Genomic DNA, 27,492 nt, shown 5'->3' with positions numbered 1-27,492 from the left:
AAAATGGTCAATAGGTACATCTAATCTAAAGGAAGATACGTTTCTTTCATAACTAAAATTAAATTTCCGAATTGTTACGTCATGGGTTTTCCTTTTTGAGAAGATATACGATTTCAGATCCTCCTCAGTAGTATCCCTGTCGAATCTTGACACGAATATCGATTTTTTAGGAGGGACTACAACCAACTTCCTAGTTCCAGGCTCAGTTGCCTGAGAACGGTTTGCAGGTTCAATATTTTTTCTAGCTGCTAGTTTTGTTGGAGGTGCCTTTGATGTTGAAGGCTCTACTGTAAGAGGACTTGGAGATGCTAAGTTTATTAATTCTATCGTGCTAGGTGTAGGAACGATTGGGTTCTGGATGTTTTGAACGGGGTCTAGGGTCAATACGCCAGCCGAGACATCAGTTCGTTTTCGTTTGCTGTCACGACTGTCGCTGTTAGCATTAGCAGCTGAATCGGTAATACATTTGAAAGTTTTAAACAAGTTTTCATAATACTTGAATTTATCCCCTAATGTAGAAAGTTCCTTACCGATTTCGGAGAATGCGTTTCGGGTATGTTTGAAAAGCTTAAAAAGATCCACTTCGGTGGATCTGCATTTCAAGCACGACCAACGCACACCCTTGTTATCGTTGATCGCATCACACACCCTTGCTGTCAAACTAGCGCACTTCATATGAGCAAGCTCATCACAAAGCCAGCACGACACGAAACGCTCGGTATCACCTTTCAATTGGCAGTTAACAAAATTGCAAGACATTATAAGTTAAAGTAAAATTGATTAAACAGACGGAGGCAGTGAAAATAGTTTGGAGATCACAGTAAGAAAATCACTGTTTGAGCAGTTTGAAGATCACTGTATGTGCAGTTTAAGATCGCTGTTAACTGACGCTTAACAACACACAATGCAAACAGCTGTGGCAGTGAAAAGAAAATGAAGTAAATGTGCACGAGCAAATAACAATTGAAAACTGAAAATATGTAAATGCCAATCAAATGCAACAACAAATATGCAAAGTGACTCGGCAAATATGTATGTATGTATGGATATACACACTTTATCAATTATTTTTAAGATACAATTTATTTTAGTAAAGAAAAGCAGAACTTTAAATTGCGAATGCAGTACACAACGTGTTTACACTTATTTTTAGCACAATAATTATTTAAACAAACAAATTTATTTATTTAAGACAAAATAAGGCACAGTAGAAATCAAAATACAACTTCACAGCTTGACGTTCGCACTTTCTTACCTTAGTATTTATATAAAATTATTCTAATTAATTCTTATGAGCTATCAGCATTACATATTTACATTATTACATGCTTATATACTAAGTGTACAAAACATGAACTGCGTAGATACATATATTCAGCTCGGTGGGAAACGTAAGCTCAGTGTAAATAGTGATAGTTGTGGGAAATGCATAGTAAGCAAAAACGGAATAGAGTATGAAAATTTTCGTGGCAATAAATTGTATGCAGAAAGAAGCGTCAAGTTACGAGACGTAGACTGTATGTCAAAGAGTCAAAATATATGTTTGTACAAATGAATGAATGACTGAATGAATGCTACACCATCCGCCTTTGAAAGAGTAGTCATACATAATTTGTGCACGAATTATTTATGGCTACTCAAGTGGTACTATTAACTTTTGAATCCGTATGTGCTTACATTTTTTTTTTTTTTTTTTTGATGTGTGCCAGTATTTTATGACATAATTTTAACTTGATTTCCAAGAAGGTTGTTTATTTGTTGTTTCTTATGTTCTTTGTGATTTCTTTTACATTTGCTTTGTTTTTGTGTTTACATATTTGTGAGTACTTTATGGAGATTATTAGTAAGGCGGAATGGTTTTATTTATTGTAATTTGGATTTTCTAGTTAAAGTATTTTGTTGATGACTAATTCAAATTTATAGTAGTATATGTATTATTATTTTCTTATTTTCATTTTTATCTATATTTTATACATTATAGGGAATTAAAGTTTAATTATTTTTATTATCTATATTTTCTATTCCATAGGGCATTAAAGTGTAGTTAAATTAAAATTATGTTTCCTATTAATATGTTTTCTAGTTTAAAGGGAATTAATGTAAGATTATTTTTCCTATCAATACTTTCTACTCCAAAGGGAATAAATGTAGGATTATTTTTCCTATTGTTATTTCTATTCTACGGGGTTAAATTGAAAATATTTGTCTTATCGGTATGTTCTAATTTATAGGGAGTAAATGTAAAAATATTTTTCCTATCCATATTTAATACTTTAAAGGAAATTAATGTTAAATTATTTTTCTTATCAACGTTGTCTACTTTGCGGGGCCCCCACATATACTATCTAACTTAACTGGATACAATGAATCCTATTATCTAAAATTATGGCCTCTCTAAAAGGCGAGGTTTCCCTAGATGAAACGGTCGAAGAAAGCTTTTGTAGTGGTAGTTCATTTCAAATTAAAATTCAAACGTATAGAATAAATGATTATAGTCATCAGCGGTTGAAAATTGGCATTGTTCTAAAAAGCGAGATTTCTGAGCGTATACAGTAGATTGGGTAGGTTCAGTTGCTTCAAGAGCAAAAGGTAGTTTTATAGTGAGAGTAGTTAAACCAATGGGTACAGTGGATGCAACAATTTTTCATATCCTTTCTTATACATTTTTTCATATTTTCCAGCAATATTTTTATTAGATCTTATGTGTCATGCGATATCTGCGGCGGACACCAATACAGAATCGTCATGATATATATGAAGAATTTGTTTCTTTTATTTTGTCGACTTTTGTTACATGCATAACTTCTGGGGTTGATGCAATTATTAGATCTTTGAGAACTTGGGTACCTATTTTTTTAAATTTCCCTACTGCAGTATTTATTATTATTGAGCAATTTGTCTCCTAAGGGACAACTGTCTTTTTCTCTTACAAGTCCTACATTGCCGGCATTTTTCAACCTGGTCAAATATTGTCCTAAGTGAATAACTTCCTCAACAATCCGGTTGCTTGTATTTATTATGTAACAAATTTTCTATCCTTTTGGATGAAAACGAGCGCGACATGTCTAGTTGCAAATTTATTTATTTATTAAGCGCTTTATCTAAAATAAGATTCTCTTTGTGACCCTTTATATTTTGTACATATGTAGCTATTTAGCTGAAGATTGAGTACATGAACTTTTCTTTTCTTTAAAATTATTAAAATTCCTGGTTTGCCACTGAACTTAGACAGCGCTGATGAAGGCATTTTGAAGTCTATTGATTGGAAATGGGTTTTCAATAATAAGGTAATGAGGTTTTTGTTAAAATGATGTTTTAAACCCGCTCTTGAATGCTTTTTAGTTGTCTAAATTTAATTTTGATATAATTTTTGAGCATCATAGCTATTGCAATGATCAATAGTATGAATGCGAAAAATAAAACGTGTTATGGTCCACTTGGGAGAGTCACACTTGGAATGTACCAGTTGGCTGGTGATAGGAAAAAGGTAGGATTCACCCTCACTCATGTCTGCCTGGGGTGGTTGAAACAAAATTTTGTTAATTTCGCGCAGGTGGCATTGCGAAATAATTAAACGATGTGGGAAAATTCCCAATAACGGCAACCACCTTAGCGTAACTATAACAGCTGACTAGTAGTTTCATACGAATTGACACATTAACTTTCAGCGCAGTACGATTTTGACATTAGTCCATCGGTTCCCAAAAACGAAATATATCGAACTTTTAATGATGGCTGCAGGATTGTCACCGCGACTACCACCTTGTATGGTTATACCATGGCAACCACAGTTAAATCATGCGATTTAACGGCGCCGTTCCACTGCGCAGTCTCAATAATGGAACGAAAGTTTTCCACAATACCATGGCTTGTGTGGCCATTTTGGGCGGAAGAAAAGAAAAAAAGAGAAGAGGCTTTTGGAGTCTTGCAAGTGGAGGGGCGAAATAGCTGGCTAACTGTAAATTGTAATTATACAAAAAAGAAAAAATGTTTTAGTGAGAAATGATAAAAATAATTCAAATGGGAGATTAAACTTATTTAGTGCAAAACTATATTGAAGTGCGACTATAATTACTTTCCCCAGCAAACAATAGGAACAGTACAAATCATTTGGGAAAGTTTGCATTTTGTATTGCGGCCATATTTGTATAGCCCCGAATTCGGCTCGAGTGTGATATTCACTTGCAAGGGAGTGGATCCCACATAGAATCCTTAATCGTCCAAACTGCGCATGCAACCAGGCTTGGTTTTTTTTGGTTTGTTGCGAAAGGACAAATTATTGACTTGTATAAACGCTTATTTTATATGTAAAAAGAGGAGGCCGGGGTAAATAAGAAGCGTATGGTAATTGATTGGAAATTACTTTTACAAGCAACGCACAAGTGTGGGAGCCTTTTCCCAGTATAACAAACAAACGCAGTTCGCATTCCACTAGACCTTTCTATCTACGTGAATATGGACAAATATAATTGAACATGGTGGAATCACATAATTGAGTGCACGATTTTGTATAGCGAACCAAAATTGAGAAATACCATAAAGCGCAATCTTGTATGTATTTATGTGCGCCACCACCAAAGCCCGACAACCTGCCACCATAAGCAGGCGACCACCTTTCGATTCCGTCCACAAAACAGGCGGCCACAACAACACCACGCGCTACCACCATCAAAAGTGCTATCAACCGCCAACAACAAAAGCAGGGCCGCTAAGCGTAGGCCTGCTGCAACAACATCAGCTTGAACAACAAAAGCAGGGCCGCCAAGCATAGGCCTGCTGCAACGGCACCAAATATAACAACAACAGCAGGGCCGCCGAACATAGGCCTGCTGCAACAGCACCAGTTACAACAACAACAGCAGGGCCGCTAAACATAGGCATGCTGCAACACCAGCTTGAACAACAACAACAGCAGGGCCGCCGAATAGATGACTCCTTAAGCCCCTAGGCGGTGCTGGTTCATCAATCAGATGTCTGTTGGGATGCCCAGGTTTCTGGGTATTCAACAGGAACTGTTTGGTCAGCATCTCATTTCTCTCCCTGATGGGGAGTATTCTCGCCTCATTATGCAGATGGTGTTCTGGGGACATAAGAAGACAGCCCGTGGCGATTCTGAGAGCAGTATTTTGGCAGGCCTGTAGCTTCTTCCAGTGGGTAATTTTTAGGCTTGGCGACCATATGGGTGACGCGTAGCACGTAATCGGCTGGCTAATTGCTTTGTATGTAGTCATGAGCGTTTCTTTATCTTTTCCCCAGGTACTGCCAGCGGGGGATTTGAGGATTTTGTTACGGCTCTGAATTCTCGGAACAATTGCGGCTGCGTGCTCACCAAAATGTAGATCCTGATCAAACGTCACACCCAAGATTTTGGGGTGTAGGACATTCGGTAGCGTAGTGCCATCGACGTGGATGTTCAAAATGGTCGACATTTGGGGCGTCCATGTTGTAAATAAGGTCTCGGAAGATTTAGTCGGTGATAATGCCAGGTTTTGCGAGGCGAAAAAACTGGAGAGATCAGGGAGGTAGCCCTTTATTATCTTTGGGCCTGGGCCTGTGCCCATTATTGTGCAGTCATCGGCGTAGGAAACGATTGTGACTCCTTACGGCGGTGAAGGTAGCTTAGATATGTAGACATTAAACAAAAGTGGGGATAGGACACCACTCTGTGACACCCCTTGTTTAATTCTCCTTGGTTTTGATGTTTCGTTTCTAAATTGCACCGATGCCTGCCGACAACCCAGATAATTTGCGGTCCACCTTTTAAGACATGGGGGAAGGGTAGACCCTTCCAGGTCATGCAGTAACGAGCCATGGTTTACCACCCATTTAATGTTACTGCTAATGTCCATTTGCACGGTTGAGCACATACAGTACCTGCTTTTATACAAGGTGGAACACCACACTATCTACATGGCGATGTAGCCACCGATCAGGTTGTTGTAAGAGATTAATTAAAATATGTTATTCATAAACACTGATTCTTATATTTTCATTATCATTAAACTGTAGACTGTCGACTCATGACGGGTATTCTTACTGGACACTGCCTTCTGGCGTCACATGCCTTTAAATTGGGCTTGGTCAGTGATAGCAGATGTGAGAAGTGCGGGTTGGAGGAGGAAACGATCGATTACGTTCTGTGCTCGTGCCCTGCGCTTGCCACGCTAAGACTCCAGTTGACAGCTGTCAGATCTAGAAGCAGCAAGTGGCTTAAGTTCTAGGAAGCTTCTGGTATTTGTCAAGAGGACGGAGTTATTTTATAACATAGGTCCTGGTTGTTGATAGCATTTTTAGCTTGGTCGTTAAAGCATACTTCTGGTAACACTACGGACTCATTCAGTCTATGTGAGGTCCTTATGAACCCGCCAGTTCAACCTAACCTATATTTTTTTTTGGTTTTTACTTTAGAATCAACCGTTTAGTAAGCGATGTCAGCTAACTAAGCGCCTTCAAATGTAGATCCATAAGGAACATGGGGTCGCCAGAACCTCGGCTGTTAAAGAAACAGGATTCGCCACGGGTAGGTGGGGTTCACAATTGGGTTGGAGAAGCTATATATTGCACTGGCAACCCATTGAACGGGTTGCGCTACACAATCCCCTGAACCAATTTAGTATTTTAATCGCCTTTTACGCAGGCATGCCTACCGCGGGTATACTCTAAGCTGCCTAGCCCGCTGGAGCCATGAGAAGCGTGAGTGCCCTTGGGTGTCCCAAGGCAAGTTCCGTCGGGCCTGGTGATGTCGGGTGAGCGGCCCGGTAGCAGCGTGCAACAAATGCACCATTCAGGAGGATACCTTTGCTGAAAATCTGGGAAACTTGGATGTACTGGTCGGATGCAGCAAACGAGTATATTCTGTAATAGCATATGATCAACTTGGAGACAACCAAACGTTTTTTTCCTGTCCAACAGGGAACTGGTTCTAGACCCTGCTGCTAAAGAAGGATAGGCGTAGTCATATCAATTCGTTCCCGGGTTACTCGGGGGGAAAGCAGTTTTAGCAGTACTTTGCCCTTACTGCACGTCCATACAAGAACTTCGGATAATGAATTAAACAGTTGTTTTTGTTGTTGTTGTTGTTGTTGAATTAAACAGTCATCTGCATTTGTTTGTTTTGTAGCACGTCTAATTTCCTTCATAACATCAATCAATTATCCCTTGTTATAATGTTGTGTTCTCTATGAATGCAACAGCGAAGTATCTTCGGGTACCCCTGATTCTAGTTATCTGAAATCTCCTTGAGTCCCTTGAGCCTTTGGCCTCTCAGAAAAGAGCTAATTGTGGACCCCTATTTATAGAACACCTTTCGGGTTAAATATATTAAAAACTTTAATCTATCCTTACTGATATTAGTTTCTTTCTCATTCTAGGTAATTTGATTTTGACGATGTGCACATAGCAATATTCCAAATATTCCAACTGTAGCTGAAGGAAGAACATAAATTTGCTCAAATTATAAGAAAACTGCGACAACTATCCCCCCGCCTTTTTAGTACCACAGATAAGGCGCTAACAAGCATACTATGGGAAAGGGTCAAGACCAAAGGATCAATATCACCTGTAAATCGACTTTGATAGCACGAATTGGGGCTTCCGGTATTATCCCTACAAAACTCATATGGCTCTGCAAACTGATGTTGAACAACACCACCAGCGCAGGAAAAATTGGGCATCATCACTGAGCTTCGAAAGTTTCAGAAAGGGCACAGCTATTAATAGACGTTATTGTACTTAATTAGCTTGTACATATCGCTTCCCAAGGCAGTCGGTTCTATGTACCGGAGCGACTCGGGATTTTTCCCGACCAAGGACTGTCATTTCAGTGTAACCCCATTTAATTTGTTTCGTCCCTCCCACAAATTGTCATCCTCCCAGCAGCTCCTTGCAGCAGGACTGCTCCATATTCTCTTGCTCCGGGAAGGTATCGAATCCAATCCGGGTCCGTCTCCTGACCCCGGTCCTGAGAAATGGTTTTGCTGCATCTGCAGGAAAAGAATCTTTTTAGGACGGTCATACTCTGTTCAGTGTGTCTCGTGTAAGGGATGGTTGCATCGGACAGGTTGTTCTGGGCTTGATCCCAAAACCCGACGTCCACGTAACTTTTATAAATCTTTTGTGGCTCCTTGCTGTTCACGCCCAAGGGCGCCCCGTAGTCTACGTCTAAGCGCCCCCCCATTACCTTCCAGCAGCCCCGCTGCTCAGCAAGCCACAACAAGTACCCGCTGCTGCTCGCGCCTTACGGCGCCAACAACTCAAACAGCTGCTACCACTCATAACTACAATCTTCGTAGTAGAGTCGGAAGCAATGCTGAGCAACAGCCCCTGCCCCCGTCTTCTCCCCCCCTCTTTTCCGGCAGCAATCGTGTAGGTCAGGGAAACAGACTCTTAGTCCCTACCTACGTTTGCACCGTTTGCCAGCACAGAATATATATGTTTGCGACATCCGCCCAATGCAGCTCCTGCCTTGGGTGGTGCCACTTTCCTAGATGTTCTGGTCTCCGCGACGGCAACCCCTCGACGGGTTTCATCGCGCCATGTTGCCAGGTCGCAAACCCAAATCATACGGGTACCCCAATGCTTGCCCAAGGACGCCCAGTCCCAGGGCCACAACAGCAATTGCGTCCTGGCCTTCCTCAACCCAGGCGTAGTCACCCGTCACTTACCCCCAGAGTGGCGACGTCTCCCCTCATGCACTTCAGAATTCTGCAGTTAAACAGTAATGGACTAACTGGGAAGATTACGGAGATAGTCAATTTCATGAAGCGGCACAACATCCGCATTGCTGCGATTCAAGAGACTAAACTCACAGCACGATCTGCATTGCAGACCTGCTCTGGGTATAATTTCCACAGAAAAGATCGCGAGAGCAGAAATGGAGGCGGCCTCGCGTTTATAATACACCACTCTGTGCAATATCACATATTTGATCCTGGCATCGACCGCAGAGACAACCTCTTAGAACGTCAAGGCCTATCTGTCCGGTCAGGCGATGCAAACCTAGAAATCATCAACATCTACATCCCCCCTGCCACCTGTTGCCCCGGTGGATACCGTCCTAATATCAGAGCCTTACTCACTGGAAACAATCGCATTATTTTAGGCGACTTCAATGCCCATCATGATCTATGGCATTCAAATTTGCGGGCGGACAGTAGGGGCGAGATGTTGGCGGATCAAATAGAAGAAACGACGTTCTGCACAATAAACGGAGACTCCCCCACACGTATGGTAGGAAGCTGTCACAGTTCGCCAGATATCTCAATCGTGAGCGCAGAACTCGTAAACTGCGTCAACTGGAAGCCGATGGTATCATTGGCATCCGACCACCTGCCTATACTTGTTTCGCTCGAGCGTACCGCCGACTTCATCGTCACCGAAAAACGCACTTTCATAAACTTTAAAAAAGGAAAGTGGGAAGAATATAAATCCTTTACAGACAACCTCTTTGCTGCCCTCCCTATCCCGACTGATGCCCGCCAGGGGGAGCGTGCCTTCCGCAAGGTCATTGAATCCGCCTCGGCACGTTTCATTCCCGCCGAGAGAATTCCCGAAATCCGGCCCCACTTCCCGGCGGAGGCCGCAAACTTAGCGAGAGAACGTGACCTTATAAGGCAGCTTGATCCAGGCGACCCCCAAATAAGGGATATAAACCAACGCATCAGATTGCTTGTGGATGAACACAAGCGGGCGAAATGGGAGGAGCACCTAAGAGGTTGTAACCTCTCTACCGGTGTGGGTAAACTTTGGTCCACCGTAAAGTCCCTATCGAATCCGACTAAGCACAAAGACAAAGTTTCCATCGCCTTTGGCGACAAAGTGCTGTCGGATGCGAAAAAATGCGCGAGCGCTTTCTGCCGACAATATATAATGCATTCTACGGTCGACAAAGTTAGACGGAGGGCCAACAGACACGCACATAAACACAAATTCAGCGCGTCACCAATCACCATCACCGCTAAAGAGGTTGAGGACGCCATTGGTCGCGCTAAACCATCCAAAGCAGTGGGCCCAGACGGCATAGCCATGCCGATGCTTAAAAGCCTAGGGAAAGAGGGTTTCAAATATTTAGCGCAGGTCTTCAACCTGTCTCTTTCCACCTTTGTCATACCCGAGAAATGGAGAATGGCCAAGGTGGTCCCTCTACTAAAGCCTGGTAAACCAGCTAACATAGGAGAGTCGTATCATCCGATATCTCTCCTATCGCCAGTAGCAAAGACGCTCGAAGCCATTTTGCTCCCTTATTTCCAAGCAAATTTGCAACTAGCCTCCCATCAGCATGGCTTCAGAAAACTCCATAGCACTACCTCCGCGCTAAATGCCATTAGCACCCAGATAAATTGCGGTTTAGTTCAAAACTCCCACCATAGAACAGTACTCGTAGCGCTAGACCTATCAAAAGCTTTTGATACGGTCAACCATGGCTCGTTACTGCAAGACCTGGAAGGGTCTACCCTTCCCCCATGTCTTAAAAGGTGGACCGCAAATTATCTGGGTGGTCGGCAGGCATCGGTGCTATTTAGAAACGAAACATCAAAGCCAAGGAGAATTAAACAAGGGGTGCCACAGGGTGGTGTCCTATCCCCACTTTTGTTTAATTTCTACATATCTAAGCTACCTTCACCACCGGAAGGAGTCACAATCGTTTCCTACGCCGATGACTGCACAGTAATGGCCACAGGCCCAGGCCCACAGATCGATGAGCTATGCAATAAAATAAACGGCTACCTCCCTGATCTCTCCAGTTTTTTCGCCTCGCGAAACCTGGCATTATCACCGACTAAATCTTCCGCGACCTTATTTACAACATGGACGTCCCAAATGTCGACCATTTTGAACATCCACGTCGATGGCTCTACGCTACCGACTGTCCTACACCCCAAAATCTTGGGTGTGACGTTTGATCAGGATCTACATTTTGGTGAGCACGCAGCCGCAATTGTTCCGAGAATTCAGAGCCGTAACAAAATCCTCAAATCCCTTGCTGGCAGTACCTGGGGAAAAGATAAAGAAACGCTCATGACTACATACAAAGCAATTAGCCAGCCGATTACGTGCTACGCGTCACCCATATGGTCGCCAAGCCTAAAAATTACCCACTGGAAGAAGCTACAGGCCTGCCAAAATACTGCTCTCAGAATTGCCACGGGCTGTCTTCTTATGTCCCCAGAACACCATCTACATAATGAGGCGAGAATACTCCCCATCAGGGAAAGAAACGAGATGCTGACCAAACAGTTCCTGTTGAATACCCAGAAACCTGGGCATCCCAACAGACATCTGATTGACGAGCCAGCACCGCCTAGGGGCTTAAGGAGTCATCTCCGTAAGCATTTTGAGGAAATACGGCATCTGAGAACACAGCCGTATGAAGCGAAAAAACACAAGCAGGTCCTTGGTGAACTCCACAAACAGGCGTCGGACCTTTATGCCGGGAATTGCCCGGTGAACCCAGTACTCAAAGTAAAGTATCCAAAACTTGCGGAAGAGGAACACATACTCCCCAGGGAAACGCGTGTCACTCTGGCTCAACTTCGTTCTGGATGCTGTAACAGGTTAAACTCTTACCTATCCAGAATCAACCCCGACATACAAAATGTATGCCCCGCTTGCAATGTGTCCCCACATGACACCAACCATCTCTTTAATTGTAATGTGGAACCAACGCCTCTAACACCCCTTTCCCTATGGTGCACCCCTGTTTAAACAGCAAGTTTCCTTGGACTCCCGTTAGAGGATATTGATGACAGTTTGTGATCGGTCGCGTCTGTTAGGTGGGGCGAAGCACTGCTACAACAACAACAACAACAGCTTGTACATATCAACATACACATATGTAAAGTTCACTAGAGTAATAAGGGAATAATTTAAATTGTAAAAAAACATTGTATATATGAATTATTTATAATTAAATATTATCTGAACATAAAGGACGCGTTTCATTCATGGAAAAAGCGATTTGACAGAAGGTAACCGATACGGGTAACCGATAGGCCAGTTAGCGGTGTTGTTGTTGTTGCATATGTTTTGGTTAGCGATAACGAAAACATAACTGATGAAGTAACTTAAAAATGTAAATAACATCGAGCGAGAAGGAATGTCGAAAACACAATAGGTAAGAGCGAGAAAGCGAGTCACACGTACACTATTTTGAGAGAGCGCATTCGTTACCTTTTTCACGACAGCAATGTAAAAGTCATTAAGACGATAATTGGTGAACAAGTTATTGGTGACGATTAAGTAATCGATTAGGTAACGGGTACCTGTCTTGTAGGGTTGTTATTAAGCAGATCTGGCAGGATCTATTCAAGAGTTTAGCAGTCTGCTTCTAAATAGTAGTCTGCTGACAATACTGGAACTGGCAGGATCGCCATATAGTAAGGCGTATCCTGCTTGATATAAAATAACGAAGTCCTGCTTGTTTAGCAAACTGCTTTTTAAATAGCAGTCTGCTTGTTATCAAGCAGGTATGGCAGGATCGCCATATAGAATAAAAAAGTAAAACTTAGTTTCAGGTTTGATGACCAAACAATAATTGTCTTTATTGGCGAAGTTACCTTAGTATTTACTCAAAATTATTCTATTTATTTGCATATTTGATGTTGCATTTGATTGGCATTTATTTATTTTCAGTTTTCAATTGTTATTTCATTTTCTTTTCACTGTCACAGCTGTTTGCATTCTGTGTTGTTAAGCGTCATTTAATAACGATCTTCAAACTGCCCATACAGGATTTTCTTACTGTGATCTCCAAACTCTTTTTATTGCCTCCGTCTGTGTAACCAATTTATACTTTACCTTATAATGTCTTGCAATTTTGTTAACTGCCAAGTGAAAGGTGATAACGAGCGTTTCGTGTCGTGCTGGCTTTGTGATGAACTTGCTCATATGAAGTGCACTAGTTTGAGAGCAAGGGTGTGTGACGCGATCAACTATAATAAGGGCGTGCGTTGGTCGTGCTTGAAATGAAGATCCACGGAAGTGGATCTTTTTAAGCTTTTCAAACATACCCGAAACGCATTTTCTGAAATCGGTAAGGAACTTTCTACATTGGGGGATAAATTCAAGTATTATGAAAACTTGATTAAAACTTTTAAATGTATTACCGATTCAGCTGCTAATGCTAATAGCGACAGCCGTGACAGCAAACGAAAACGGACTAATGTCTCGGCTGGCGTACTTACCCTAGATCCGGTTCAAAACATCCAGAACCCAATCATTCCCGCACCCAGCGTGATAGAATTAATAAACTTAGCATCTCCAAGTCCACTTACAGTAGAGCCTTCAACATCAAAGACAACTCCAGCAAAACCAGCAGCTAGAAAAAATATTGAACCTGCAAACCGTTCTCAGGCGACTGAGCCTGGAACTAGGAAGTTGGCTGTAGTCCCTCCTAAAAAATCGATTTTCGTGTCAAGATTCGAGAGGGATACTACTGAGGAGGATCTGAAATCGTATGCCCCTCAAAAATGAAAACCGATCACGTAACAATTCGGAAATTTAATTTTAGTTATGAAAGAAACGTATCTTCCTTTAGATTGGATGTACCTACTGAACATTTTGACACTATCTTGAGTAACGATTTTTGGCCCCCTGGGACACTTGTTCGGGAATTTGAATATAGGCGGAATAAGAGTGTTCAAAACTTAGCAAAGATCCCTCTTAATAACGCTGAGTCAAAAACTGGACGCAAAATCTGCTTTAGATATATTTTACCAAAATGTTAGAGGCTTAAACACCAAATTAACAGAACTGTTTTTAAAATCATTTAACTTAAGTTACGATATAATTGCTTTTACCGAAACTTGGCTGAAAACTCATGTCTTTAATTGAGAGATCCTCTGTAATGACCACCAAATATATAGAAATGACCGCCTGAACAGAGTTGGAGGTGGAGTTCTGCTTGCTGTATATTCTGCAATACCATATGAAGAGATTAGCGTACCCGCCATCGATACAACTGAGTTCTTGTGCATACGCACTCAACTAGCAAATATCCACATTTATTTAGCCATCTGTCCGCTGAAAATTCTAAAGAATAAAAAGTCTCGGTCTTTCAAGTTCGGTTTACATAACCATTACTTACAGTACTCGATCCTACGCTGCAAGTATTTTCAGTTGAACAAAAAGTGTTACAAAGCTTATCTTTGTAAAATGAAAAGAAATATATTTATTTATTTAATTTAATTTCAAAAATAGTCGAATGTTCTTACAGACTACTTGAGTTTGTACTTAAAAATACAGACCTTAGCAATACAATCAAAAAATTATTACACTCAACAAAGATTTGAAGGTGGTCTTTGGCAAAGAAAAGTCAATGGCCAAAGAATTTGAGATAGTATTGAACTTCCTCAGTGCTCTAAAAATGGGAGCGTTAGAGGCATAGAGGGTCCGGGCGCAATCAATATAAAACATATCCCAATTTCGAAGTGATCTATGGGGTATATGGAGACAAATACCCTCGAGTAAACGTGGTGAATCAATCACAGCATTAATAATATCATAACAAAAGTAAGAGAAAGAATGGTCCTCCTACTTTGAAGTGATTGAAGGCTAATGAGTGCACATCTGGCATTATAAGAGGGAATCGGCTCAGAAAAGTTCAGAGACCTCAGGCAAGCATATTCTAACTTAGAGCGTACGAGAGACGCAAACAGCAACTTAAGGGTATAAGGATCTGTTAAGTCAGAGATAAATCGCCGAATAAAATCAAAAACTGAGTAGGATTTAGCAATTATCGAGGTTATGTGAGTGGTAAACGAAAACTGCGAGTCGAAAACTACGGCTAAGTCAGGAATCTCAGTACGTGTGGACAGTCGAGATTCGTCAATATAATATGAAGTGGGAATTGTGCCACGAGACTTAGAGAAGGTTACGTGAAAGCACTTACCAATTGTTACGGTCTGCTGCTACGGTCTACGGCTACGATCCACTTGGGAGCGTATTCGCGCGAACACACCTAGTGATGGGGCGAAAGTTGCGAAAAAAAGTATCGAAAAACAAGGAAAAAAACAGACCGGCCATCACTAGCGGAAAATCGCCATGAGTTTCCGGAAGATAAAAAAAGTGGAAGGGTGGAAAAATTTGGTGATCACAAAACATCCTCGCCGGCTGTGCACATACGCTGGCAATTGTCCAGAAACTAGGAAAGAGTCGATAGCGCAAATCACCGAAACCGTTCTTTCCTACAAATCTCGTTTCTACGCGTCTATTTTGGGTGGTAATAAACTCTGCATCGATTGTGTTGTGTGGACACAAGGCCCAGTTGAAGTAGGTCGGCGTTCGCAGTCACACTTAGTGAGATAAACCTCTTCCTCTACGTTTACGAAGAACACTACCACCTGCGGAAAAGCGTCCGACACCACCTCCGCCTCCAGGGCCAGCAGTACGCTGCCGCGTAATACAATCAGCGTCAAAGAGCCAAGTCATCCGGCTCGTACAGGGTAGCGCGAAGCTTTATCGCCACCCGGTTCACTCGGTTACCTCGACCCAAAGCGCCCACCACCACCAACGGCGCCTACTATTATCACGGGCATCACCATCAGTAGTACCTCCCCCAATCCTTCCATTAGCGCCAACCACGAGCGCAACAACCACCAGACGTACCGCCACCACCAGCTGCAACGCACACAGCGGGGCCGCGAACATAGGCCTGCGGCCACTAATGCTAACACCTACAACAGGCGGTACCACCGATACCAATACTAGCCGCATCTTTATCAGCTACGTCCATACCGGCTATAACAATACTGGCGCAACCCTATCAGCTACGACCATAACGGCTACAACAATACTAGCCGCATCTTTATCAGCTACGTCCATACCGGCTACAACAATACTAGCCGCATCTTTATCAGCTACGACCATAACGGCTACAACAATACTAGCCGCATCTTTATCAGCTACGACCATACGGGCTACAATATACCAGCTACAATGACAACCACAGGGCAGCGAACATAAGCTGGAGTCATTGGTGCCGTATGTCGTATCGCTGTATCCGTATCCCTAACGTAATCGGCTGTTTATCGTTACGACGGTAAACCAAAACCCAATTGGTTGGCTACGATACGGTTACGACCTTAGCGGCACCAATAATGGATTGCATTGATTCTCATAAGGTTGGTCGAATCAGCTGTTAAAAGGTTACCGATACGGTTACCGATAAAGCACCAATGTCTCCAGCTATAGGCCTGCGGCCAGGCCAATTGCGACAACGAATATCAGCGGTTAAAGCGGTGAGTTCGTTCAATACTGAACTAAATATACGTATGTGTAGCCTCAACCTTGTTCTTTAGCAAGCTGCATCCACTTGTAGTAAAGTTAACGTATTATACGATGCAAAAAAAAAATTAGACCTAACGTAAAGTGAAGTAAGGAGGTTTAATTAACTTAGAAGCATAAAAAATATAAAAAAAAAAACAAAACATATCTTAATGGTCATAGGTAGGCAATTTGTACTGCCCGTGAAACAAAAAAAAGTTTCAGGTATTAAAAGTTGCTTTGCGTTACAGTAAAATTTTACTATTACTTTTTAATTAATACAATTGTTGCGGATATGTTTTTGGAAGGAGCAAAGGGTATTGATATTGTTTCTGTAAGGAATAAAGTTTTATTGGTAATTCAAGTTCAATTGCATTATCAGTTAAAACGCATTAAATTTATATTAAGGGATACAATTAACGAGTAATGCAAATTAACTTGCATTATCAACCAAAAAAAAAATACATACTATTTCTATAATCTTTATCAGTAAACTGTTAAATTTAGTGATAATGTAAGTTACAGTACATGCAAATTTTTATTGCTTACTGCCATCTTACTAACTGCAGCATGCCCGCGTAAATTGTGAATAATTAATATGGCATCTACTTTATTGTTTTGTTTCATTAACAACCTCAACTCAAGAAGTGAATGCATTGTCGAGTTTAACTTACAAATCATAAAATTAGCAGTGGAACTTAAATTGCTTCATTCCACATGAATATATGTCAAAAATAAATGTATACATATTAAAGTAATATTATTATATACATACATGAAACCTTTCAAATCTGAATTATTTTCTTTGTTCTTTCATTTTATTATTTTAATTTTATTTTTTTGACTGAGTTGAACTAAACACAAAACAATACCAGCACTGACTGGTACATGCAAAACAGTTTACGTTTCACCTGAACAAGTAAAACGATTTCATTAATTTTACTATAAGTTTAAAAAGTTCACGTTTTACCTGAACCGGTAAAACGATTTCGTTAAATTTACCATAAATTTAAAAGTTCACGTTCTACCTGAACAGGTAAATGACTCCGGTAATTTTTCTATGAATTCAAAAGCTTACGTTTTACTTGAACATGTGAAACAATTTTTTTGAGGAGTATGATTTACCCCAAATTTAGTCTTAGTTGCGTTTATAACAAATTTCTTAGTACATAGTACATATTAGTGTCATTATACTATGTGTTATACCAAATTGATGTTTTGTTAAACTCAAAATAAGTCTAATACAACAACATATTAATTTTGTAAGGGGGCCGCAATTATCGGAAGTTATATCCAAACTGTACAGCCCTAAGATAGGTTTGTGAATGAACAAAGAAAAGGGCATTTAACCAAATTTCTACCAAAAAAAATAAAAAATGTATTATATATATAATATATTAGATTATAAAACAAACCAATTATTATTACATTCAATGAACCGTCACAAAACGCAGCTCACAATAATTTTTCTAAAAACTTACAAAAAAAATAGAGTTCCTCTCCAATTAGGCACGCATTTTTGATTCCTACTTTTTTTTTTAAATAAAAATATTTATAAGCATAAATATATATAAAAAAAAACCTTGCAGTAAGATCAAAAGAAGTTTATAGAAAGAAATGCTATATTAGTAATAATGAAACTTGAATAAATTTGTTAACAATATGGGAATGCTGGCGTCGCCATTTATTTAGAAGGCACGTAGGGTTACCAGGTAAGGGGCCACCGAAATTTAGGTGCGTCGGTGGCCATGGTTTTTTTTGAGGGTGGGACATAGCACGGGCGTCGCAACACCACCCGCGGCGCCCCTATGTATATTCGGCCCGTTTATTTTCCTTTTTGTTTTCTTTTAATTTTCAGCGGTTATTTTGATTGCAGAGTAGTAACCGGCCATGTCCGGTTCGGTAAATTTTCTTGCGTCAGTCTTTTTTTTTGAATTTGAATTTTTAAATGTTGGAATGTTAACGGTTTGTCCGTGGCATCCGGTTCGACCGGATGTCGTTTTAATTTGAATTATAAGCGTTTTGAGTCGGTCTCTGCGCTTCTGTCAGTTTGTTTTGAATTTGACAGCTGCTCGTTTTGATAGGCATGATAGGAACTTTTTTCTGTATATGGCGCAGGAACAGTAAGGTTGGCAAGGACCCGCCCCAGCCGACAATGGCTAGCCACTGTGCACCACAACATCATGCCGACCGCCTTCCTTACTGCTTCCATTGAAAATGCGCATCCATAACAGATGGCGCCCAACGTGGTTCCTGAGGCGCCGGGTACGAGGGTCACTCCTGTCCGGGGTGAGCAGCCACAGGAGCAGCCACCTGCGTTGCGGTGGGATGGTTGGACGGATCAGGGTGTCCGGAATGATCATCGTCTCCGGTAACTGAGGGACCCACGAGACTTCACGTCAGTCTCCGGATTTTTTTTTTATTTTCACCCGATGAGGCAGTGCTGCACGCACTTGATTTTTTTGTAAGTGGGTTTTTAGGTTTCCGGATGTTTTGTCCGTTAGTCGGCCCCGGTTGAATATGTCCGCTAATTGGGTTTTTTTTTACAATGTGAAATACTTTTTTTTTGTTTTCCCTTTTGCCGAATTTGTTTTGTTTTGTGTTTTCCGGTGTGAGAGTGTGTCTGTGTATTATAAGGACCCCAGCTCATCCCACGTCTCAGGTGGTACCATAGAATACCACCTGGATTGTGGCGGGTTGAGCTGGGATTCAAAGTGGCACTCCTTCCTGTCCCACCAGGCTGGGGAGCGGTTTCGAAACCGCTCCACCCATTGCGGTGGAGGCAGGAGGGGTGTCCAGAGAATGGACGGGAGGCCTAAACACCCCCAACCAGTTCCAGGGGCAAGCCCCTGGAGACTGCCCCTGCGTTGCGGCTGGGCGTGTTGACACCTACCCGTGTGTGTCTGGAACCGACCCTGGTGGCCCCAACCAGTCTCGGAGGGGGGCCTTAAGACCCCCTCGCCTGCGGTTGGGAGCACTAGGGCCAAGTATGAATGTATTTGTGTTTATTTTTTTTCCTGTGGCCTACTGCCTTTTGGGAATGGGATGTCGGCATTCCCATGGGTTACTTAAGACATATTTATCTAATCATTTTTTTGTTCAGCTTTTGACCTCTTCTATCCGATACGACTATCGATCAGAGGTTTCAGCAATTATTTTCGCTCAATTTTTTTTTATATATTTTTTTTTATCCTTAAGCGCCTTACGTGGCAAACGTTTTTTTTTGCTTGACCAAATTTTTTTCCCTTGAACATGTCGCGCGACCAGTCATTCGGGCAACCGGACCGGAACACTCCGTTCGGGAGTGCGGGGAATCCCCAGAGGAAACAGCAACGGGGTAATAAAAATAGAGGGGCCTTCTCTCAGGCCAGGCGTCCCTTGGTGGTGCACACCCCAGTAGGGGGACGATACGGAGATCCCGCGTTAATAAACATGGGCTCGGACCTGAATGACCCTCGCGAGAAACTGGACCGACCGGGAAGCACCAGTCACGTGAACACGCACGATATCTCGGGGCTAATGACCAATGTGTCGACCTATGCACCCGAAGGAGCTGGTGCTTTACCACCAAATCAGGAGATGGGAAATTTTGGGGACGCTACAAGTCATCGGACGAATACCCTAGGAATGCAGGACGAAGCCACTCGTGGAGCCTCGTGGGTGGACGTGCTACACCAACTGTTCCAGGCTTCGCAGGAGGAAATGCGGAGAGAGATGGGCTCAATTAGAGCCAATATGGCCCAGCTCAACGCCGCTCCAGAATCCGCACAGCAATCAAATCAGCAAAACAGGAACGCAAGTAGGATGGACCCTAACCCATTTCCAACGGTAGTACCGCCAATATACCCTGCTCCGAGCAACATAGTAGTGAAACCGCAGGAGTGGAAAATCGCGTTCGACGGCACTGGAAGCGTAGCCGATTTCCTTTTTAAACTGAGCACCTTGTGTGAGCGCACACAATACACGGACGAACAAATAATGGCTAGTTTCCACCTGTTTCTTTCCGGGCGGGCCGAAGAATGGTACTGGCTTTTCACGAAACAAAACCCAATCGCGACTTGTGCCTTTTGTGCTACTCATTGAAAAGAGAGTTTGGCACTTTGAAAACTGACCACGAGATCATGATGGAGATCGCCACGCGGAAGCAGAAAGCAAGTGAGTGCTATGACGTGTTTCACACGGACATAATCTCCTTGAACGCGCGCTTAAGAGAGCCAATGTCGGAGCTTCTACTGATTGACATAATAAAAAGAAACGTCAAAAGTAGCCTTAAGCTGATGCTTTTCAACGCAGATGTAAGGACCCTTCATGATCTACGCGATGTAGCACGCAGAGGTGAACAAGTGCTGAAAGAAAGCAAGCTGTTGGGAGCCACTTACCCAGGACGACATGCGAAGCACACGCGACAACCCCAGACATGAGGAGGGAAAGCGAGGATGGCGAAATGGATCCACAAATAGAGGCGCTGGAATATCGACGCAACAGAAGACCGGACTATTCGGGAATCCAATGCTGGAATTGTCAGGCAATGGGGCACTCCTATATATATTGTGAGGAACCCACAAAAAATCCTTTTTGTTTTAAATGTGGGTATAAGGGTGTATTTACTCCTAAATGCCCTAGGGACCATCGCAGGCAGGGAAACCAGTACCCGAGCGAGAAGGCGGGGGAACCTCGTTCGGCTTCATAGCTCCCACATCAGCCAGTGCTCGAGGCGTCGTCCCATGTGCTGAACCAGAGGGTGAATCTCTGCATGGAGGTGATACGCTTCCGAGGTGCAGTAGTACCCTGGCAGAAGAGCCCTCAAACGTGATAATAACTTACCCTGACAGTACGGACAATTCGAATAGTTCCGAATCCGAGAGTCAAACGTCCTCATCCGCGATGGGCGAGCGTATCAAGATTCTGCGACGCCAGCATAGGGATCTCGCGTGCCAAACGCATTTTTCACCAAACCCTGAAGAAAGGGAACATAGTTACGAACAAATAAGACATTCCATTTTTAAACAATACCCGGTGTCGGACAATATTTTGAAGTGTAGGAAGAGATACCACAGGAGAGTACAGGAGCGTAGACTGCTGCAAGCCACCACGTTAACGCTTACAGAGGATGAAAGGCCTCTAGTGAAAGCTAAAATTAGAGATAGCTTTCTTGTAGGGCTGTTGGACTCGGGAGCCAACGTCTCCATCTTAGGGAAAAATGGATTAGAATTCCTAGAGGATAACGGCTCGAATATCAGCCCTTACACGCGTTTGTATATACCGCGGGCGGCAACAAGCAAAAAATTCTAGGCTCAGTATCCCTACCAGTCACCTTCAAAAATATCACAAAGGTTATTCGTTTTTACCTTGTTCCCTCATTGCTCCAAGAAGCGTACTTCGGGGTAGATTTTTGGAGAGCATTTGCGTTAGCTCCCGAAATATTCCGAAGCGTAGAGTGCATAGAGATTAGACTTGAAAAGGAAGAGTAACTTAACCTCCATGAATTGTCACCAGAACGAAAATTAGAATTGCAAAAGGCCATCGAGACGTTTCCTTCGTACGAGAAGCTAGGCCTAGGGCAAACTAAATTAGTGGAGCATCACATCGACACCGGTGATGCCGTTCCCATAAAAAGCAAACATTTCCCTCTTTCGCCACCGAGGTAAGCCGAAGCTTTTAGCGAACTAGACAGGTTACTCGAATTAGGAGTTATAGAAGAATCGAACTCCCCGTGGTGTAGTCCTGTAGTACTGGTCCGGAAACCAGGTAAAGTTAGGCTGTGCATAGATTCCAGGAAGGTCAACGCGGTGACTAAGAAAGACTCGTACCCCCTGCCTCATATCAACGGCTTACTGAAAGACTGAAAGATACGCATTTTATTAGTGGCATTGATCTGAAGGACGCGTTCTTCCAGATCAAATTGACAGAGTCCTCTAAGGAAAAAACAGCATTCGCAGTTCCGGGGAGACCTCTGTACCACTTCAAAGTAATGCCATTTGGTCTGTGCAATGGACCGCAGACTATGAGTAGGCTGATGGACAAGGCAATCCCTTCACGTCTGCGAGAGAACGTCTTTGTCTACCTGGACGATCTGATGGTATGTAGCACCAATTTTGAGGATTACCTAAGATTGCTAGCGGAAGTGGCCCAATGTTTGAGAGACGCAGGGCTGACAATAAACGTGGAAAAAAGTAAATTTTGTCAGAAGGAAATACGCTACTTAGGGTACTTGATAGGCAGCGGGTGTTTGAAAGTGGATCCGGGAAAAATAGAAGCAATGCAAAACTTCCCGATCCCTAAATCCCCTCGGCAAGTGCGTAGGTTTGTGGGCATGGCGAATTGGTACAGGGCGTTTGTTACCAATTTTGCTGACTTGGCAGGTCCCTTGACCGACTGTCTCCGTAAGTCAGCAGGCCCGTTCAAGCTTACCTCTGAAGCTATAGGGGCCTTCGAAAAGCTAAAATTAGCTTTGAGTTCCGCCCCTGTTTTGGCCCAACCAGACTTTTCAAGGGAATTCGTGATACAATGCGACGCTTCCAAAATAGGTGTTGGCGGAGTGTTGCTCCAGGTCGATGACGAGGGCGCTGAGCATCCGATCGCGTTTGTATCGAAAAAACTGAATAATGCTCAACGCAATTACACGGTAACCGAGCTGGAATGTCTCGCCGCCATAATCAGCGTGAAGCGTTTCCGACCCTATGTGGAGGGATTACCGTTTGGTATTATCACGGAACACTCCAGTCTCAAGTGGTTAATGACACACAAAGACTTGAGCGGGAGGTTGGCGAGGTGGTCGCTCTTACTGCAAAGATACGACTTTAAAATAGAACATCGTAAGGGCACCCTGAATGTAGTACCAGATGCGCTGTCGCGGTTTGATGCCGATGAGTTGACTTTCACTACCACACCCGGGGAAATAGATTTAGCCTCTCCCGAATTTAGCAACAACGAATATTTAGACTTGATTCGGACCGTAACCGAAAACGAGGAATCGCTTCCGGATGGGGTAATTTTCAAACGAGTTAAATTTCGTAAGGGGGTGGAAGGGGAAGAAGACTCGCTGTGGCGATTATGGTTGCCGAAAGGGTTGACTGAGGAAGCAGTGAGACTAGCACATGACGCTAACCGGAGTTACCATGGCGGGTGGCAGAAAACCTTAGAACGTGTTAGGCAGAAGTACTTCTGGCCGCAGCAGGCTAAGGACGTCAGGGACTACGTCCAGCGTTGTGACACCTGCAAGGCTGTAAAACCTACTAATCAGCAGTCGAGACCGCCTATAGAAAATACCTTTGTATCCGAGAGGCCATTTCAGCGATTATATTGCGATTTCCTAGGGCCGTATCCGAGATCTAAGCGGCGAAATCAATTTCTTTTCATAGTACTAGACCATTTTTCAAAATACGTTTGGCTAAAGCCCATGCAGAGAGCCACCACTGTAAACGTTATAAATTACTTCGCTTCAGAAATTTTTCCGGCTGTAGGGGTCACTGAGTTTATTCACAGTGACAATGGTAAACAGTTTTTCTCGAAGGAAATGAACCAATTTTTTGCAAATTACGGGGTGACGCACGTGGGGACGGGGTTATATTCTCCCCAAGCAAACGCATCCGAGCGCGTTAGTAGAGAGATTGTTTCGAAGATTAGGATTTTCCTGAAAGATAAACCTGACCATACCGATTGGGATAAGCATATACCCGAGATTTTATCAGTTTTGAGAAGTGATTTTCATACGGCGATTCAGTGTTCTCCATACTTTACATTATATGGCCAAAATATGGTCCAACATGCTTCAACGTACAACACTTTAGAGAAACTCGGCAGCCTTCGGGAGGACCAGGTTACGGTAGTAAGCAGAGCTGACAAGTTGACTAATATCCGTGAGCAGATCCGTAGGAATTTAGATCAGGCCAAGGATAGGGGAGTAACCACATATAACAAGCGCTCCAGGCAAGTCAACTATAAGGAAGGTCAGGCAGTTTTTCGGAAAAACTTTGCCTTAAGTAACTTCAAACAGGGCATTAACGCCAAATTCCTACCAAAATACCTAAAGTGTCGTGTGCTTCGAAAAATAGGCAATGCACTGTACGATCTCGAAGACCTAAACGAGAAATTGATAGGTCGCTTTCACGCTTCGGATATTCGTCCGCAATGAACCAGAAAACGTTTCCTTGCCAAATTACAATTTGACTTTTTTTTATATACCTACCAATTGGACTTTTTTTGTCTGGGCGTTTTGGCGGTCGGGGACATCTCGCCCAGTATTCTCCCCGAGCACTGACCTCATAGGATGTTCACACGCGTACTCACCGAGTACCGTGAACCCCCTGGCAGTCCACGCTTAGGTCGGACTAGCCTTTCGGAGTTTGGACGAGTTCTCCAGATCAAAATGCCTACACCTTTTTTTTTGTTTAGCATTCCGGTGGGAGCGATAACCACTAGAAATTATCTTTCGGAGTTTTGACAAGTTCTCCATAACAAATGTCTGATTGCCGCAAAGCCCTTTAAACTAGGAAACAGAATTAATTCCCGATTTGACTAAACCTTTTTTTTTATGGACCTATGTTGCCCGGCTAGCTTCGTAGTAGGACGTTGAGACTTATATCAGGGGTGAGTCGTGCGCCACGTTGCTTGTCGTCGGAGATCCCTGGCAGTGGCTTCCCACAGATGATCCGGTTTCCTGTTCGCTTCATCGTCAGGTCTTCAAAGCGAAGCAGGTTTGTTACGGTCTGCTGCTACGGTCTACGGCTACGATCCACTTGGGAGCGTATTCGCGCGAACACACTTAGTGATGGGGCGAAAGTTGCGAAAAAAAGTATCGAAAAACAAGGAAAAAACAGACCGGCCATCACTAGCGGAAAATTGCCATGAGTTTCCGGAAGATAAAAAAAGTGGAAGGGTGGAAAAATTTGGTGATCACAAAACATCCTCGCCGGCTGTGCACATACGCTGGTAATTGTCCAGAAACTAGGAAAGAGTCGATAGCGCAAAGCACCGAAACCGTTCTTTCCGACAAATCTCGCTTCTACGCGTCTATTTTTGGTGGTAATAAACTCTGCATCGGTTGTGTTGATAAACCTCTTCCTCTACGTTTACGAAGAACACTACCACCTGCGGAAAAGTGTCCGACACCACCTCCGCCTCCAGGGCCAGCAGTACGCTGCCGCGTAATACAATCAACGTCAAAGAGCCAAGTCATCCGGCTCGTACAGGGTAGCGCGAAGCTTTATCGCCACCCGGTTCACTCGGTTACCTCGACCCAAAGCGCCCACCACCACCAACGGCTCCTACTATTATCACGGGCATCACCATCAGTAGTACCTCCCCCAATCCTTCCATTAGCGCCAACCACAAGCGCAACAACCACCAGACGTACCGCCACCACCAGCTGCACACAGCGGGGCCGCGAACATAGGCCTGCGGCCACTAATGTTAACAACTACAACAGGCGGTACCACCGACACCAATACTAGCCGCATCTTTATCAGCTACGTCCATACCGGCTATAACAATACTGGCGCAACCCTATCAGCTACGACCATAACGGCTACAACAATACTAGCCGCATCTTTATCAGTTACGTCCATACCGGCTACAACAATACTAGCCGCATCTTTATCAGCTACGACCATAACGGCTACAACAATACTAGCCGCATCTTTATCAGCTACGACCATACGGGCTACAATATACCAGCTACAATGACAACCACAGGGCAGCGAACATAAGCTGGAGTCATTGGTGCCGTATGTCGTATCGCTGTATCCGTATCCCTAACGCAATCAGCTGTTTATCGTTACGACGGTAAACCAAACCCGAATTGGTTGGCTACGATACGGTTACGACCTTAGCGGCACCAATAATCGATTGCATTGATTCTCATAAGGTTGGTCGAATCAGCTGGTAAAAGGTTACCGATACGGTTACCGATAAAGCACCAATGTCTCCAGCTATAGGCCTGCGGCCAGGCCAATTGCGACAACGAATATCAGCGGTTAAAGCGGTGAGTTCGTTCCAATACTGAACTAAATATACGTATGTGTAGCCTCAACCTTGTTCTTTAGCAAGCTGCATCCACTTGTAGTAAAGTTAACGTATTATACGATGCAAAAAAAAAAAGTAGACCTAACGTAAAGTGAAGTAAGGAGGTTTAATTAACTTAGAAGCATAAAAAAAAAGAAAAAAAACAAAACATATCTTAATGGTCATAGGTAGGCAATTTGTACTGCTCGTGAAACAAAAAAAAGTTTCAGGTATTAAAAGTTGCTTTGCGTTACAGTAAAATTTTACTATTACTTTTTAATTAATACAATTGTTGCGGATATGTTTTTGGAAGGAGCAAAGGGTATTGATATTGTTTCTGTAAGGAATAAAGTTTTATTTGTAATTCAAGTTCAATTGCATTATCAGTTAAAACGCATTAAATTTATATTAAGGGATACAATTAACGAGTAATGCAAATTAACTTGCATTATCAACAAAAAAAAAATACATACTATTTCTATAATCTTTATCAGTAAACTGTTAAATTTAGTGATAATGTAAGTTACAGTACATGCAAATTTTTATTGCTTACTGCCATCTTACTAACTGCAGCATACCCGCGTAAATTGTGAATAATTAATATGGCATCTACTTTATTGTTTTTTTTCATTAACAACCTCAACTCAAGAAGTGAATGCATTGTCGAGTTTAACTTACAAATCATAATATTTGCAGTGGAACTTAAATTGCTTCATTCTACATGAACATATGTCAAAAATAAATTTATACATATTAAAGTAATATTATTATATACATACATGAAACCTTTCAAATCTGAATTTTTTTCTTTGTTCTTTCATTTTATTATTTTAATTTTATTTTTTTGACTGAGTTGAACTAAACACAAAACAATACCAGTACTGACTGGTACATGCAAAACAGTTTACGTTTCACCTGAACAAGTAAAACGATTTCATTAATTTTACTATAAGTTTAAAAAGTTCACGTTTTACCTGAACCGCTAAAACGATTTCATTAAATTTACCATAAATTTAAAAATTCACGTTCTACCCGAACAGGTAAATGACTCCGGTAATTTTTCTATGAATTCAAAAGCTTACGTTTTACTTGAACATGTGAAACAATTTTTTTGAGGAGTATATTTACCACAAATTTAGTCTTAGTTGCGTTTATAACAAATTTCTTAGTACATAGTACATATTAGTGCTATTATACTATGTGTTATACCAAATTGATGTTTTGTTAAAC

The sequence above is a fragment of the Eurosta solidaginis genome, chromosome 3 (genome assembly GCF_040869045.1).
Source record: "Eurosta solidaginis isolate ZX-2024a chromosome 3, ASM4086904v1, whole genome shotgun sequence".
NCBI lineage: Eukaryota > Metazoa > Arthropoda > Insecta > Diptera > Tephritidae > Eurosta > Eurosta solidaginis.
The sequence above is the reverse complement of the archived record's forward strand: the minus strand, read 5'-3'. Positions refer to the sequence as shown.